At 43.5% G+C, this 18092-nt stretch overlaps 1 long non-coding RNA gene across 21 annotated transcripts in view; it reads right to left on the bottom strand.

Annotated features, from left to right (window-relative positions):
• LOC106032731 (uncharacterized) overlaps window positions 1-18092 on the bottom strand; it is a 96418-nt gene that overhangs the window by 20884 nt on the left and 57442 nt on the right. For 14 of the 21 annotated variants that reach the window (XR_010824922.1, XR_010824929.1, XR_010824927.1 and 11 more), the window contains 5 exons: window positions 15132-17941; window positions 14292-14490; window positions 9308-12127; window positions 7681-7865; window positions 4396-4957 (listed from right to left, as the gene is read on the bottom strand). This is a non-coding gene — a long non-coding RNA (uncharacterized lncRNA). The remainder of the gene's footprint in view (window positions 1-4395; window positions 4958-7680; window positions 7866-9307; window positions 12128-14291; window positions 14491-15131; window positions 17942-18092) is intronic. The other 7 variants (XR_010824933.1, XR_010824923.1, XR_010824928.1 and 4 more) reach the window with 7 other exon arrangements.

Raw genomic sequence — 18092 nt, 5'->3', positions numbered from 1 at the left:
TTTAACACGTCAGATGTTTAACAGGCTCCTTCATGTGCAACCTCAGCTCATCACTAATAAAATACATTTTACTGTTTTGTTCCCTGTGTGCTCCATGCTGTATTGAATTCAAGTTATAACATCTCATCATACTTCTTTCTTTAGCAGGAAATAGCCATGTGCAGCCTCCTTAAAGCCTTCCAGAGCTCCAGCTGCCCTGTGCCAGATGCTGTTACACAAGGACAGCAAGGAAGAGCAGTACCAAACGCACCAGGAGATGCTGCACAGACCTGTGTGACCAACCTCTATTCTAAGCAGCTCTCCAAATCCTCCTTCCTCATGAGGAACCCTTCCGACTACCCACAGGCCTCCTTCCTGCTCTGCTTGTGGCGTGGGGCCTGGCTGCCTGGTGCTGGAGCGCTGTGTGGAGCCCACGGCCCGGGCAGGCCGGCAGCCAGCACCGCGGCGCCATCTGCGAGAAGAGCCCGCGCACACTCCGGAGCTCCGGCCTCCCTGCAGCGCTGCTCCAGCCCAGCAAGCTCTCCTCCCTCTTCCCCCCAAAGCAGCTCTAACAGCACAGATGTGGCATTGCACTTTTCCTCCCACTGACCTGTTTTAAGCAAAAATGAAAAGTGTCAGGATTGACCAACTTAGGTGTTAAAAATCCTGTTCTCATCCTGAAGGCGCATCGAGGCAGGCCAGGCCGGGCACCACAGCGGGCCGCAGCTCAGGGCCCTTCGGCACTGAAGCACCAGCACCTCCAGGCACCTCCCAGGTCTCCTGCCTGGTCTCCAGCCGCCTCAGGAGGCACCAGACCCTGCACCCCGTGCCTCTGGGGCAGGTTCTGCACTCAAGTCTGCAGAGACCGGCCTCTGATCCCACGGGATCCCTGTCCCACTTCCCCACAGGAGCTGCTCCCTGAAATGACAGCCGAGCTCTCCGGCTCTCAGTCGTTGCCTCAGACAAGCTTTTTTAGAAAGACACAAACTTCAGGAGGTTTGTCCTAAGCAGAATGAACATCGTTCATCACCTTTTGAGAATCAGCAATCACTAAAAGTTAATGCCTCTCAAAGCTTCTCAACTGCAAATTCCTTTCTAATCCAACGTTAAAAACAACCTCTGAAATGCAAATAACCCAGCAACCTACACAAGATGATTTATGCCATGCCATCTTTTTCATGCAAATAAATTAAAAGAAGAAAATGTAATTTAGGGTGAACTGCATTGTATAATAAAATAAAAGAGTGACATTATTCTGCAAAACTCAGTGCAATGTTTTTTTACTATTGCTACTGGAGGTTTAACCTTCCTGAACACGCAGGAAAGATTTTGATTTATTTATTTTGATTTTCATTTTTATACAAATCATTTTACAGCTTCAGTCATGTCAGGAAAAGACACATTTTAAATTTTTTATGTTGGTGTCATTTCAAGGGAATGCTGGAAGTTTGACTCTCAATTAATGCTTGAAGCTGCACAAGAAAATTAAGAACCTTTTTTAAGAGCAGATCAACGGGGACACAGATCACCGCACAAGTGCAGAGACCGCTGACATACACCGCATAACACACACACACCAGGCAAGCTGGGAGCGCCCCGTGGGAGCAGCGGGCTTAGACATTTCCGATAAACACGGCCCTCAGACCTGCAGCCTCAGAAGAGGAAAGGCTTTCCTGTCCAGAAAGAACAGGAACTGAGGGATGCTCAAAAAAGGTACGCACTGAAGAAGCCTACAGCAACAAAAACCAACATGATGTGACAGTCAGCATGTTGTAACTCTATTCCAGCAGTGGAGATCACAATGAGAAAGGTGACTTTTTTTCTGTAAGGATTGCCAAAGACTAAAATCTGCAGTAAAGAAGACTGGGAGCCCAGGGAAGGGCAGCGCCATTGCGGCACCCCTCGGTGGGAGCAGCACCCCCTCTGCTGAGGGAGCGGGAGGGCCTGGCCTCCTCAGATGGCTCCCTGCGACTGACAGAACTGCGCCTCCTCTCGTGTTACCTTATGGCTCATGTTAACATTTGGGTTCTTGTTCTGCTCTGTTAAACTTTATCAAATGGAGGGGAAGAATCTATTTTGATAAAATGAGTGGATATGATCATGCCAGATGGGGTAATTGTACTCTGTTCAACAAAACTCTCCAGCAACAGCACGCCCTTACGGCCAAGCTGGCTGCTGTGTTATGCAGCTCACTTCAGACTGGAAGCTAAATGAGAGAGTACTTATAGATTTGTTTACTATCGCCGTGCAGCAAGTCAGGCAGGGTGCAAAAGTGCCCTGCTATAAATAACGGCAGCAAGGGGATGTCAGTTCCAGCACGGAGGAATGCTAAAGCTTTCTCAAAGGGATGACTTGCACAGTACATAAATCTGAGCCAAGTGATACCACTCGGAGTCCCATTAATAGCAGAGAGCTTGTCCTAAGCTGCCGGGCTGTCACAAGACACTCCCAGCTCAAGGACACCCTGTTAAGGCACCTGGCCACGCCAAACCAAGTCGGGAAAGAAAAGGCTGCGCAAGCTAGGGCATTACAGACAGCTTGTGCTCAGTACCTGAAAGGATTTTGTGGTCTAACATCCACATAAATTGCTGCCAGCAGCTTATAAAATCCATGGATTGATCTAAAAGGCTCTTCAAATTATGTTTTAAATCACAAATTTCATCCAAGTAAAGACATGGGCCTTAACTTTATTTTTATTAATATTAATAGCAGTAAGAAAAACCTGCACTATTAAAAAGCAACAACTACTTATAAATGAACAGATCATTTCTAAACTAGGGTCATTTCTCCTGGTAATGATAAGACCCTGTTAGGTAATCATAATCCTTACAGAAAAATGCTTCGCCTTCACTTCTGTCCTCTAAGATAGTAAATCTGAGACAATCTGTCTGGTTCTTAAAATATAATTCCTCTTTGCCAGGATTGATCTTCTAAAATGGACTGGAGGACATCTTCTCATTTCTTCTTTTCCTCTGCATTTTCATTGGCAAAGCCTCAAATCAGCTTAGGGTTGTTTTGTTCATCTCCCCTTATGCATGTTTTTGCAGGAAAGGGAAGTCTTCAAACAGAAAAATATCATAAGCATCAGCCAGGGACTGTAAAATCCCAAGCTCCAACTCGAATTCTGCCAAAGAGACAATGTGTGGCCTTGGGAAAAATCACCTCTCCTCCCTGCAGGCTCTCCATCTGCTTCTCGCTAATAAAATGGGATTATAAAACTGCCCCATCCCAAAGGGCAGGTAAAACTTTGAAGGTGAAAATTGTGTTACAAGCATGATACATTATTATAACACAGCAAAAAGCCTTTCAGGCCTCTTTTCTCTTCTATTCAGTGCAAAGCAGCCACATTTCAAAATGAAAGCTATGGACCGGCTTTTCCATTTGCACAGATTTCTTTCAGCAGGCGGCAGATTAAAGCTGAAAGAATAATCCATAGCAATTAATTTATTCAATGAATTTAGCCTCATTTTCTGTTCACAAAATGCCTGCGAGCCATCTACCATTTTTTTGTGGTTTACTCATTATTCACAATTATTGCAATGTAACTCTTGGTCTGTAAATTACTCCTGAATAATTAGCTGAGCGTATTTTATAAGCTATTTGGGTTAGTTTCAGTTTAATACACAGGGTACATCATCTCTCCATCCTCTACTCCCCATTGAGAATAAGAAGTGCATTCAGTGAGTGCACCCAAAAACACCCTAGTAGCTCTTAGACCTGCTTGCTTCTGCAACAGAAAATGGAGCCCCACTGTGTGGTTCCCAGTACGCTGCTGTTTCCATTCCTCGGTGGGTCAGTCTTCCACTTTAGAAACAAGCTTCCAGAGAAAAGGCATGTTTTGAGAAGCTAACCATGTTTTCTGTCTGTAGATATTTTCCTGTACTGGTTTGTACGAATATTTTCACAAACATTTCTACCACCATAGAGAACTACTGCAACATCTCCAAAAAGAAAAAGAAGAAAAAAAGAAAAAAGGGAGGAATTCTTCAAAGTATTTTACTTAAAAGAACATCCATAGGGGTATTTTAACAAAATATGTATAAGATTACTGGTAGGTAAAGAGGATGCTGTCTGAGTCCATGCAAGTTACCATCAGACAGGCTTCATATAGGTTCATAGACATTTTAGCATTTTAATGTTCTATTGGCTTAGCAAATAAATAAATTACAAAGTGCAGGAAAAGCTTCTGGAAAATACATTAAGGCAATTTGCAAATAATTGCAGTGAGCTGGGCTATTATGACTTTGACTTCTGAAGTATAAAATCTCCCAGAGATAATGATGATAATCATATTGAAAATAGTTGCCACCCTTTAATCTTCTAAGACAAAACAGAGATCGTTGGGAATTTGGGACCCTGTCACTCTAATTGAACATCTGACAGGAAAGTAATTAGAGTGGAAAGCAGAAAGGTCACCTGGTTGCCCGAGCAGAATTCATCAGCTTCCGCTTGCCATCGCATGGGGCAGCTAGTTCATCTCTCACACAGGTTTCTCATTTAAATAGCTTCTTTGCCAATAAAAAGGCTGTCAGACAGACTGTTTCCAGAATGGCTTTGGATCTGAGTAACTCACTCTGGGCATGTAAAGATTCACCATCGATTACACAGGCCGCTCAGGAAAAATGGCACCAAAACATTGGGACAGGAGTCATTTGCTGACAGCTCTGTTAAGACGCAGGATCGCTTACTGGAGTTTCATCTTTCTAAAGACAAGAGAACCACATCAAAAATCAGCTGTGCAAAGGAAGCTCCACCATTTCCACTATAAATATTTTTCTGCTGACCCCATCCGGCCTGCCACCCCTTTTTCAAAGTGCCGGCTGCTCTTACTGCCCGTTTACTTCCCTCGGTCCAGCCCACAAGGATGCTCCAGTGCTGGGTCAGTGCAGGGGTGTCTCCTCCTTGGCTGCCCGGGCACCTCTGGGCACATCTGGAGAATCAGCATTGCTTGGTGCGTGGTCTCTGCACCACTGATGGCCTGCAGACAGGAGGAAAGTCCATGTGAAAGTGGCAACGAGGCTCCTCAATGGACAGAAAAGTGCTTTAAGGAAAGAGAAAAATGCAATCTGCTGCTGTTTTGTCACAGGAGGCTTTCAGAGGAGGTTTAATAGAGTGGATCTCCTGGAATGCAATGGAAACATCCCATTGATCCCGTTGGCAAAAAAAAAAAAAAAAAAAACCACTAAATCCACTGTAACTTTTCAGTGCTTGTGTTTTGATGAAATGGTCAGAAAAGATACCTGTCAGTGTAAGACATGACATAGGCATGCAAAGAAATCAAAAGATCATCTGTTTGGTTAATTCAGCACCATTATCAGACAGTTAAGCAGAAAAGTAAATACCAGCTGACAGTCACAGCAAATCTCACAGACTTTAATTAGTGTGACGTATGGAGGCAATTTCATCCATGATGCCTATCTTTGGGAAATAATTTGATTTTTGTGTGTTTTGGTTTTGTTTTTTTAGTTGAAATGTCTGTATCTTATTATGTGTTGTCAACACAACCATATTTCAACCTAGCTAGTTAATAAGAATACTTCCTCTGGTTTTCATATATTCTTTTATATATACATACATATATATATATATATATATATATACACACACATCCCAAAATATATATGTATATATATATACATCCCCAAATAAAACCTAGAGAAGCTCCTAAAGGGTGCTACATGATTTTCTTGTCTAATATATGAATCTAATTCCCCTACAGAGCAACAAAATATTGTCTGCCTCAGGATAGTTAATCTGAAGGTGGCAATCTGGCAAAGCTGGCTCTCATTTTAGTTTAAATCTTTAGGAAAATGAGGGTCAGGTCCCAGGTCCCACCTCGGGCTCTATGCTGGTGATGCTGGGTACCAGCATGTTAGCACTCTGTCCCCCCTGGGGACATGGGGGCACAGTGCTGTCCAAAGTAAGCGAACTGCTTTGTGTGAGAAGGGGCTGGAGGAGTTGTGCCAGGACACTTGCCCCAGCTCTGCTCCTGCGGTGCCAACCCCACCATCGCTTCCCAGAACAGTCTTCAGAAACTTGTTCTCAGCCACCTTGCAGATATTTAGTTGATGCTGTTTAACTCGGGGTCATCACTCAAGGATAACAATAAGAAGGCCTCCCTGCATTTTCAGAGTTCTGGGTGAGATATAAAAACAAATTACCTAGAAAAAGAAGTGCTTTGGGAAAGTGTATTAAGGTAATTGAAAAAAACCTGCTTGGTGTTCAACCAGTATAACACTTGGGTTTTGAAATAGAAATGATTCCTCACACGAAGGTTAAGCCCATATCAAAAATATATGTATATATATGTCTCCTTTAGATCATCTCAGAAAAAGAGCAAAAGAAAACAAATGAAAGCCCAAGCCACACAGTCACACAGTTTGGGGTGATGTGATGCAGTATGGATTATAACTTCTCAACTGTTTTCCGTAACCTGCTTAATGCTATAGGTCTCAACTAGCAAAATGACAAGATTTTCTATCTTTACTAATGACGTGATATTTTTCAACTTGCAACCAGTGTGTAGAACTTCACATTTCTTAGTACAGGCAATATGGCACCTCTGATTATGACATGAAATACATAAACATTAAGACAAAGGCAACAATAAGCTCTTCATCAGTGCAGATACTTCTTTGGGTGTTTCCTAGAGCCTTCCAGACAGCCTGGCCTGTGACTGCCGAGCTGATCTCCACGAGCCAGGCAGTCTTTTCTCATGTTAATTCCTTTTAGTTCTACCTTAGTTAATCTGGCATCTTTTCAAATCAATCTTGCTCATCTAGTCTACAGCCTGGGAACGTGCCATAGTCTGTAACTCAGATCCAAGGACAAACAAGGTCTTTAATCTCGTCCATTTTCCACCCAGCATCTACCACTTTTATATACAACGAAATTCCCACTTTGCACCCTAGGAATAGATTTTATCCATGTATCAAAACCAGTGAGAAAACAGGTTCCCTCACAACAGCTTCAGAGAGGAAGGTAGATGCAGGCAGCAGTGGGGTTTTCCCCACACGCAGTTGTTCTTTTGATAGAAGACCAATGAAATTCAACCCTGTCTCCATTTGCTAGAGTTCTTCTGCAGTGCATCTAACTACACCTTCTCTCTTGTTGCAGGCAGGAAATGTCACTGTGCACCTCAGCCAAGCGCTGCATCAGCAAGCTGGCTGCGTTCCTGTGAGAAGTGTAGCAACTAAAAACCTAAGAACCTGAGAACTGAAGACATTCCTACATTCCTGTCATTTCCACATAGTTATGTTGGGTTCTGTTTTTTTTCTTTACATAAATGTGATCAAATGGTATCACTGGCATTTGAAAATTTACTTTTTCTTAGCATCACCACATTACTCTTTGCAATTCTGCTTGTGCCATGCTGAATGGTTCTTCCAATCCTTTATATTTGTAACCTTCAAACACTCATAAAAAGTTATACTTCCCCTTAAGTCATCATTTAGCCAGCCTATACATATTTAATTCTTTAATCTTTCCTCATAAATCCCATCCTAGCTTTAATCATTTTAGCTGCTCTTTGAATCATCTCCTTCTTCCCAGAACTGGCAGGAGGAGCAGAGCCCCAGTAGAGGATGACAAGAAATGTATATTGAGAGACAACTGCAATTGCTCTGCAACTTAATACCTGTAATCCATAATTATGTTGTACTTTCATTCAACTATCACTCTTAGAACTAGAATTTAACCTACCATTAAAATCTCTCTTGAAGGCTGTGTTTCCCATGTGATGCTCCTCCATTACATGGATTTGATATATGTCCTCAACACTTCAGCTTCAGGAAACAGCAGTGATGCACCTCTCTCTCTCTCTCTCTTTGCATCTTACAGGACAAGTAACTGATCCGCGTTTGTCTTTAGGTATTTCAAAGGCTTTCCTGTGAGAGTCAGGTCAAGATGATACATTTCAATTTGGTACTACTTCCCCCCCCCACACAAACACACACACACAAAAAGTGGTCTGACAAACCTCATCTGCTTCAGTTCATTGACAGTAAAGTCACTGTACAAGTTGTTTTGTTTTTTTTTCCCCCTTCCTAACATCTGCCAGCTTACGACTGCAATGGCCCAGCCAAAGTTTTAAAACACTGGTGTAGAAAGCACTAACAAGTCTTATGCTGCTCTAGAGGAAGGAAAGGATGCAGGTTTTGATAGACAAAGAGATGGATAGATACAGCCATAAATATATTTAATTATACTATGACACATTTCTGAAATTTTCATTCTGTTCTCCCTTTTTGGAATAACAAACACAAATTTGAAAACTTGAGTTAATTACAATACAGGACCAAATCTATTTATTTAGACTATTCAAATGGATGACTTATTCTTCAGCAGATGTGTTCTTAACTATGCAGTACAGCTCAAGTGAGGCTATTAAAATCCTATACCACTATGAAAAATTAGCCAGAATAGAGCAAATAGCTGCTCAGTGTTATTACTTAATTCATATGATTGATAAAACTCACTGTTATGTGTGATCAAATACAGTATCTAATAGAAGTATTGTATGGTGTGGGAAAAGAAGGGAAGAGGAGAGGAGAGGAGAGGAGAGGAGAGGAGAGGAGAGGAGAGGAGAGGAGAGGAGAGGAGAGGAGAGGAGAGGAGAGGAGAGGAGAGGAGAGGAGAGGAGAGGAGAGGAGAGGAGAGGAGAGGAGAGGAGAGGAGAGGAGAGGAGAGGAGAGGAGAGGAGAGGAGAGGAGAGGAGAGGAGAGGAGAGGAGAGGAGAGGAGAGGAGAGGAGAGGAGAGGAGAGGAGAGGAGAGGAAGGATAAGACAAAAGACAAAGCAAATAGAATTTAGGATTGTCCTTTTTAACTCTATTTTATGGGCTTTCTTTTTTTTTTTTTAATAAATGAGGAAGACATTATGCTGGGTCATCAGAAAAGCCACTAAACTTTTCATACAAAACTAAAATAGAGCTGATAAACGTTCCTCTCAAAGTCAGCTTACCTAACAAGACCTAAGGCAAAAAAAATAAATAAAACTTGAAAATGAAATGCAAAAGCTGATAAGCTTCAAGAAAAAATAAGTCAAGAAATAATTTGTCTAAAAGAACACATGATCAGAAGAAACAGGTTTTTATTTATTTATTACTATTTCTGTTTTTAAAACCAGGAAATTAGGAAGGATAGTCTTTGTCAATCAAGACCTTGAAGAATCCCAGTCAGTGAGTCAGATTTGCCACATGCAGTCCAGTACTTATTAATACTTATGTTAATACATTAACGTAAATGTAGCAACAGTAGCAGAGTCACTTTTGATTTCACAGCACATTCAAAAGTCAACAGATTAATAACACTTTCAAGAAGGGTACCAACCAGAGTGAGGTGTGAGGTGGTCGCATCGTGGAGGCGCTGCTCAAGGGGAATTGCTGGGGGGGTGCAGAGGGTTTTCAGAAAGGTGTGGAGAACTTGCCACAAGGTAACGATCAAGTCAAAACTATGATGAATGAGACTTCCTGCAATGTACATTGATCTGTAAGCTATCATTAAACCTGTAAACAACTCACTGTCACAAGTTATATTACTACTAAGATGCTCTTCTTTTTATCTTGTGTTTGCCAGAATAATTTTACCTATGGCAACAAGCTGCAACAGGCAGTTGTTCCTCACGTGCAAGGTCATTGTTCAAATTAGAGGAATAATGCCTACCACAGCACTTTCAGCACAGATCCTGGAGGACCAAAAGGCTCCGTCTAAATAATTCAATACAGTTAAAAATCACCAGCACCTATCAAGAGAATTTGAAAAGCATTCCCACTCAATGTCCTGCTGCAGACATTTTTCTGGTTTCTAAGCCTTCACAGGATTAATTATTGCATGCATCTACTGAAGACAAAACCCCATCTATCACTGCACCAGAGCGCCTACACAAACAGAGTCCTTCCTGGCAACCCAGGTGCACGTCTCACCTAGAGCTCAACAGAAGTGGGTTCATCTCACCACCTGTGAGTACTCCTCAGAGCCTCGAGTTCAGCACACCTGCCCATTCTCTGCCTTGAAAGGAGCTGGAGAAGCCCTAAGGGGTAACACAGGATCAAGCTGAAGTCGCCTACGACGTGTCCAGCCCAGGCAGGCTGGGATTGAGCCATCCCCCAGTCACATCAGGGGTTAACGGACCCGTCCTGGGCTCAACTGCCATGAGCAAGAGAACAAGAGTTTGTCCTGTGCCTCTCACACAGATTTAATTTTCCCTTTTGCCTCGTGTTTAAAAAAATAGCAGATGTGATTAAGCAAAATTAAAGAGAATTCACCTAATGTATCTTCCTGTACCCCATTAATCTTTTATACCAACACTACTGGAAAATGAATTTTTTTAAATAAGGTGATGGTAAGATCTAATGAAGTGATAACTCTTATATGAATTGCTATTGTCTGTAGCAGAGAACTTTGACAAAAGCAAAATACACAGGGTGAATAACATTGACTTTACAAATGTGTAATTCATCAAATGACACAAATCAGCCCAATGACATGAAAATACATCTGGAGACTTCATAATGTCACTTTACACTCCTGATAGGATTTGGCAGATACTGTGTGAAGAGCATTGCTTTGAGCTGCTTTAAGCTGCACAGAATGCTGTTATAGCATAAAACTATTCTATTGCTTTAATACGAGTTATTTTCTCATCTCTTTGGGGTTTTCTTTCCTTCTAATTTTACAACTGTTAAACTACTGACATGCTTTCTACCATTCCAGTCAAAACGGCATCCCATTCTCAAATCAAAGCACATCTTTTTTATACACTGAGGGAGTATATGGAAGATTTCCCTGTTCATTCACATCCAGTGAAAGGCGGGAAGGAAAATACAGTGAAGCAAACTTTCAGTATTTGGCTGTCTTTGATCAGGAGATTCTGAGCACGGAACTTATCTTCTGCTTCATCTTCAACCCTTTCTCAGTCTTACCTTCAATTGCACCTCCTGCATGGGATCACCTTCTCTCAGCTCCAGCTCATAGGAGTGAGATGGGGTTTTAGTACCACCAGTCCACGTATCTTCCAAGTACTCACACTTCCGCTGAAACCACCAGCTCTTCAGAACCTTCCAGCATTTTGCCGTAGCACCTGATACACTTAGGACCTTATCAGACAAGCACAGAAAAGGGCCCAGGTATTCTTGTGTTCTCCTGCTGTGGCTTTTGCTGACTTCAGAGGAAGAGGGCATGAGCTGCAGCAGCATGCAGCACAGTCTGTCCAGAGACTTCTGTCTTCAGGGCTTTACTCATGATTTAACAAAGCACAATTGAAAAGGCTTTTGAATAAATACAAAATGATCATTTACATTGTAAATAATGCATTGGTTTCTGATGCAAAAATGTTCTGACAGAGGACATTGATGCAACCAAGCACCACGTTAAGTGATTCTACAAATAGCAAAATTTCAGGAGTGCTCTCGGGGTTCTGTATTTTTCTGTTGGTTTTGGTTTTGGTTTTGTTTTTGGTTGGTTGGTTGGTTTGCTTGTAGGTTTGTTCTCTTCTCCTTTTGTATTATCTATTGATTGCTATTTTGCTAGTCAGCAGCAGCTTCTCCATATTCCTTGGTGCTTTAATGCCCACAGGATACATTTCCGTACTTCTCCAAGTGTACCGATGACATCTAATTTTCTACCCTGAATACTCCAACTGCTATTAGACAGGTATACAAGTAACTGTAGAATTGTGGCATTTAATTTCTTCTCTTTTCTCTCCTACCCTTTATATATTTATCACATCACAGGACACAATCCAGGTACTGAGCCTTTTCACAATACACAGAAGCCATGCACTTCCAAAGGGCAAGGACCAGTTGTGCCACAGAGGAAGTGGTTTTACACTAAAACAAAGACTCAGTGAGCATCCCACAATGCAGCAACATCTGAGCTCAGTGTGAAGCAGCAAAATACAAGTCATTAGGTAAAAATGATCCCAAATATCAGTTATCATGCTGGACTAAACTCATCCACTTCTTTTTCTGCACTTTTGGAGCAGCACAGTGAACAAAAACCTGATCTTGGCACCAGGCAGATGTGGATATGCACAGCTCCGCCAAAGTCCCTCTGCCTTCTGCTGGCACACACAAAGCATACCTTGCCCTGTTTCTGAGACATTGAAAGGCTCTTCATGTACGTGTGATGTTCTCTGAGACAAGACTGCACCTTGGTTTCAACAGAAAAAAGAATTATTAAAAATATTCCAGCTTAGATCATGAAAAAAAAATCCAGGTTTTACTTTTGCACTTTTACTCAGTTTTGTTGTGCAGAAAGACCTCAATGTTTTTAAAAGCTTGACCTGTTTTTCATCATTAGTATCAAACTTGATCCACAGCAAATGAAGTCAAATGAAAGAAATTTACACTAATTTCTGATTTGCTTAACAGTGCGTTTAGCTCGCCCCAAATGCCATCAGCCTAATTTTCCTAATAATACTTTTTCTGCAGATTGCTTTAAAATAATGAGGAGCTGAAATAAAATTCTTCCCATGAAGAGAAAAATTAGTATAAGTAGAGATTTAATTGTGCATGCTAATTGTTTTAGCAATGCACTTAATATCAAAGCTACTGTTAGTTGATAAAATAAAATTAGTTGATAAAATCTAAAAATTTGGAAAAGGGTGAAAAAGGGAGTCAGTGAAAAAAAAACTTGCAAAACTTCTCAAGAATTATCATCAAGCACATTCTCTCTGCTCTAAACTAAGCGAAACTAAACTAGGTCTGGATTTTTCTGTTTACATTGTGTTTCTTCTTACATTGCTCTGGGAGAATATGTAACTTCATATGATATAAATTCTAAACAGTAACCTTTGAGATAATTGAACAGATTTTCCAATAAACAGCAAAAAACTTCATTAGGTAAACACCAAATCATGTTGTTTGGGCCTCAGTTTCTCAAGAAGCCAGCACAAGAGCCCACGGCCGTTCTCTACCCCCACACCCCAGCACTGGTAGGGCAAACACACCTGGGAAGGATGACACCGACGGTGCTGTGCCTCTGGCATTCAGCACTGCTCACACAGGACCAGGCGTTCAGCTTCCCAGGTGCGATTTCCTCCTCTAGCATCAGTGGCAGAAATGTTCAAAAACAGATGCTAACACGTCCCTAATAACGTGCCTCCGTCTGCAGAGACGGCATCTGCCATGCCAAAACCTTCCCAGCACCGTCCACAAGTGCCTCGGGCTGCCTGCTTTTCTATGAGCTGTGCCGTGCAGCCAGCCAAACGCAGCTGTTCCAGCTGTGGAAAACGCTCTTTGTAGGGCGGGTTCCTTGGTCCACGTCTTTGGCGGCCCTCTGCTATGCTCATTCCTTGGCTTGAGCCTGCTGCCCTACTTAATGCTTCAACGCCCGCTACTAACGCACCGGATGATAAGAGTTGCTTGGGACTAGACAGATAACTTGCCTTTCAGCTACACATTTATCCCACCTGCTACGCGAAGCAGAAGAGATGCTTTTGGCATGTTTCAAGGCAAATAACTAACCAGCATGGATCCTATTTGTGTCTTCTAAGTTTAATACAACTTGATGTTAGGCTGAACTGGGTTAATAGAAAACTAAAAATAGATGCTCCTGTTATCAGAACTGTTCACTAATTCTGACACAAGCTAACATTTGTTTTTATTAGTAACTCACAGGAGTAATTTATCTAAATGAAGTGGCAACACAAAATTAGTATTGTGCAGCTGGGCCCATTGCTTTCACTGTTTTGAATGTACAGCTTTCAAAGCCAACTAAAGAAATACCAAATGCACGCTGAACTTCCCTGCTATCCGTTGCCAAATCTGTGTCAAGCACTGTCAGAGCAGCAGGGCCTGCCATCTTCCTCCAGGCACAGGAGGAAGGACAAGCAGCGCCCTGGCCCTCTTTAACCTTTTGTGCCTAGATACACCACATCACGCAGCTCCCTACTGAGGAAATCCACCAGAGAAGACAGGACATCTTCCCAGAGCTGTTGTCCAGCAGCTGCATTTCGATCTTCAGTTCAAGAAAACAGTAACTAGAGAGAGATGCGAAAACCCCAGGCAGAGGAAGGGCCGTTCACATGGCAGCAGCAGCGATGCCATGCCTGCCCATGTCAGATGTTGGATACAAGATTCTGGCCGTGTGGCTCTGTACCTAGGATGATCTGTCCATGGCTGGTTTCAGCACCCCCAGCAAGCCTCTGGAATGGGGCAGAGCAATGTTCAAGCCTCTGCTTTCAGCCATTCCCATCTGGGAACACCGAGCTGAAGGGGTTTCTCTCTCTATCATTTCTTGGGAGGGAGGTTTAGAGAGTTTTCACCCAAAATACAGGGGTGGGGAACACTGAAAAATTAATAATGTTTCATACTTTGGTGTATTTTGTAAATTGTTTTGTAGCTCCCAAGACATTCTTGTCAGTGATGTTATGCCAAAAATGTAGTCCATCTTCATAGATTCCCAGAGTCCAGCTCACCCCAGCTCTTGCTCTTGTTGCTCACAGTGAAGTCACTCCGGTGCTTTCTGCATCACACACAGGTGATTGCTCGGCAGAAACAGATGTGCAGTTGCTGAAGAGAGCAAAACACAAACGGAGGTTGCAGGGGAGAATATATTTATTCAGCCATAAATGTCTGCTGTGGCACTCTGGGGAAAGTAAGGACAACTGAAAATTGCTTTACTTCTGTGGAAAAAATTGGAGGCAACTGAAGAAGCGTAGTGTTACGGGACATTATTATTTTAATGTCCCTTATTTTAATAAGTATTATCTTTCCCCCCTCTTTTCTTTGCCCAAGTTCTCTTTATCAGACTTCACCAAGCCTGTCATTTGGGGTTTCTGTGTGATCAATCACAAACTGGAGTCTGTCATTCTGTGATAGCATCTCTGGGGCAGGCAGCTGCCGCCGGATCCATCACCCTGGGGGTGACACTGCCTCCCGTGAGGAATGAGCCGCTTGCACGGGGCCCACGGTGCTGCTGGCAGTGCTGCAGGAGCTGGATGTCTGCAGGATGCCAAATTCAGGCTGAAACGCGTGGGTGTGCACACTCCCACCTGCCTTCCAGGAGGACTTTGAGCTACGTGCCCCTGGGGTCTGTTTGTGCTAGGACAATACAGCCATCTCCCAAGGAGAGCTGGAGCTCCTCCACAGAGCTTTCATTAAGTATTCAGGAAGGGAAAAAAAGAATCTAACTTAAAGTGCACTCTTCTCACCTCTAGGGCTGACAGGCCTCTCACACACAGCACCAGACCACAGAGACCAGCTGAACCGCGCAGCGTCAGCGCTGCCCACGGGGTCCTGCCAGCCGACGGCCCCGGTTTGTGCTGCATGGACGCGGCTGGCCACAGAGCTCGGGGTTGCCTCTGGAGCTGGAGTTTAGCTCAAGCACGGACATAATTGCATAAAGGCATTACTATTTGGGAACGCATAAATACAATACCTTCTTTTAGTCAAGAATTCAAACGACGCTCGCATTTTACATACACACTGAAGTCCCAGAGAAGGAAGAACTTTGCACCACCTTTAGCCGCTACCCAAGCTCGATGCACGTGCCCCAGCCCTGCTGTGTTTTTCAGGGTCACAATGCCTGCCTGAGATGCACACAGCCAAACGTGCAAGGGATGCTGGTCCTAAACGATAGATGTCTGGGACATGCATCTCCAGGGTATTCATAATCTGCTCAGGAAGTACTCGCAGGAAAGGCTGCAGCTTTATTTTAAAGGATAGAAAAAAAAAAAAAAAGTGTTTTATCTGCATCAGGTACTGGCACAGGGGCCTTTCCTTGTCTCTGTCCCAAAGCAATATAGTAACTCAAGTGTCATTTAGTTAAATTAATCCAACTGAAATATTCACCTTGCAGCAATTAAGTAAAAGAATCCATAAAACACCTCCTCCAAACAAGGTAATTTGCTGTTTCAAGTCTGAATCATGTTGGCATGAGAATACAGAGACTAACAGGTACACTAGAGACATGTGAAGTGATTTTAATTGCCTGAAACTCCAGTACTGTCAAACTGCAGGGTAGGCAGGAAAAGCCTTTATAGTTATCTCACTGCTGGAGATGAGTAGGGTGTCTGAGCTTGAAATGCCTCTACATGATAAAGGGCTTAAAATGGTAATCAACTTTCATTATTTCATTATTTAAATAGATATGTGGTGTTTTTTGTTGTTTTGCTGTGTTTTTTTGTTTGTTTGTTTTTTTACTCCTGTGGCTTTCTGCATGTGCTCTGAGTCAGTACCTAGGTCACACAGATAGGAGAAGCTGTGAGAGGGAAATAACTTTTGTGTTCTGGGGATAATTCACGCAGCCTGCTTCCCTGCAGCGAGGCAGCGCAGGGCTGGGGCACGATCAGTGCCAAGGCAGATCCGCAGCCTGGGTCTTGGGCAGCAGCACCCCCAGAAGGGCCAACACACTCCCCCTGTGCCCCAGGTATCACCGCCTCGTCCTGCCCTGCTGGCCAGGGTCTCCAGCGAGGGGGCCAGGCCCCGTCCCGCCGGGAGAGCCACGCTGCTGGGGCTGCAGCACCACTGCCGCACGCGCCCCTGGCTTCCCACGTGCTCTGCAGCCCAGATAAATGGCACAAATTGTGTGTTGCTCTGCTACCCAGTGGAGAAGAGGGTAACTGAGTGCTTAATCCAAGTTGCTTTCCTAACTGCTGAATATTTGCACACTAAATGGCCTCCAGGGCAGTGAAAGGGGGGCGAGCAAAATGGCGCCTGGCAGGTGCCACAGGCCCTGTGGCCCGGCGGGGCCTGCTGCCAGCGTCAGGCCACAGACACCTCGGGAACATTTCGTTTTCTGAAAATGAGATTTAAAATGCATTCCCCAGGAATGATTCTGAATATATACGCTTTAGTTTAGGGGGATAAACATGATATGCATACAATTGTTTTCAGAAAATGTGTTTGTGTTCATATGCTATGTAACAGAGCTGTCCTTGTGCAGGCAATCTGTACGTGACAAATGTCTCACAGGCAGGGACTGCTCGCTGTCAAAGGTGCTACTGCATCTGTGCATACGGATCCACAACCAGCCCTTGTTCTGCCAAACCAGACAAATCCTACAGCAGGTAAGGGACAAGAGACAGATCTCGGCTCTTCGCAACTTAGTTTCTACTCCTGACTAAATAAGGATGGATTCAATTAGATTTGGATCACATACACAAATCTGCATCAGGAAACTCCCATGCTTCGGTGGCATTCACCTCTGGGTTTTGTTTACGTACAAAATAAGAGGCAAAGCTGAGATTTAAAGTTCTCCAGAAGCAAGGCTGCACAGGGCTGGTGCCCGTAACTTTAACAGCAACAAGAAACTAAGAGTAAAAACACTGTGCTTCCACTCCTTGCAGGATCCAACAATAACAGCCCAAGTAACATGATTTGTGTTAGCGGTTGTTTTAGTCACTACAGTGATGAAATAGGGCAGTTTCATAAGCTATGCCAACAAGGAGCTAAAATATACCCAATCAATAGTACACACATACAAAAGGCACAGTCTATATTCATCTACACTTTTTCTAAGCTTTTTCACCGCAGGCGGCAGGCTGCAGGCGATGCCACGGGGCCAGAGGGCCCCAGGGGAGCCGCGCTGCTGCTGGCTCGGCTGGCCCAGGGCACAGGAAGGGTCGCCCTATCCCGCACTGCCCACCGCTGGCACCGAGGGGCTGAGCTCCTCTGAGCCTGAATACGTCGCACCTTTAGAAAGCAACAAAATGAAGATGTTAATTATGAAAAGAGAGACTGCCAGGGCTATTAGAGACGTGTTGAGCAAATTAGAAACTCTTATTCATATGGAGAGTAGCTGAGCATATGCTTGGAGTTTTTTTCATCTATTCACACCCAAGACTGTAATATATTGGACTGTGTCTTGTCCCCATGCTACCTACCTCTGGCAGGCATTTCACAATGAATCCCCATGCTTCCAATTTATTTCTGTCTTCCAAAGGCACCTTTCTGGCCTAATGACGCACTGAAACGCTGCCAAAGATTCCCTCTGCTGTATGGCGACAACTGGGCTGCGGTTCTGAAAGAGAAAGTTCCACAGATGGGTCCTTCAGACCAAGTTAGCATCTTCTCACTGCTAGCTGACTATGCCATATTGTAGCTTAATTAATAACAGCCTTCTCTGGAATTTATTCATTAAAACCACAACAAAAATTGCATAATGTATTGTG

This window comes from Anser cygnoides, chromosome 14 (assembly GCF_040182565.1).
Source record: "Anser cygnoides isolate HZ-2024a breed goose chromosome 14, Taihu_goose_T2T_genome, whole genome shotgun sequence".
Classification (NCBI taxonomy): domain Eukaryota; kingdom Metazoa; phylum Chordata; class Aves; order Anseriformes; family Anatidae; genus Anser; species Anser cygnoides.
Note: the sequence above shows the minus strand (reverse complement) of the source record. Positions and strands in the feature narration are given on the sequence as shown.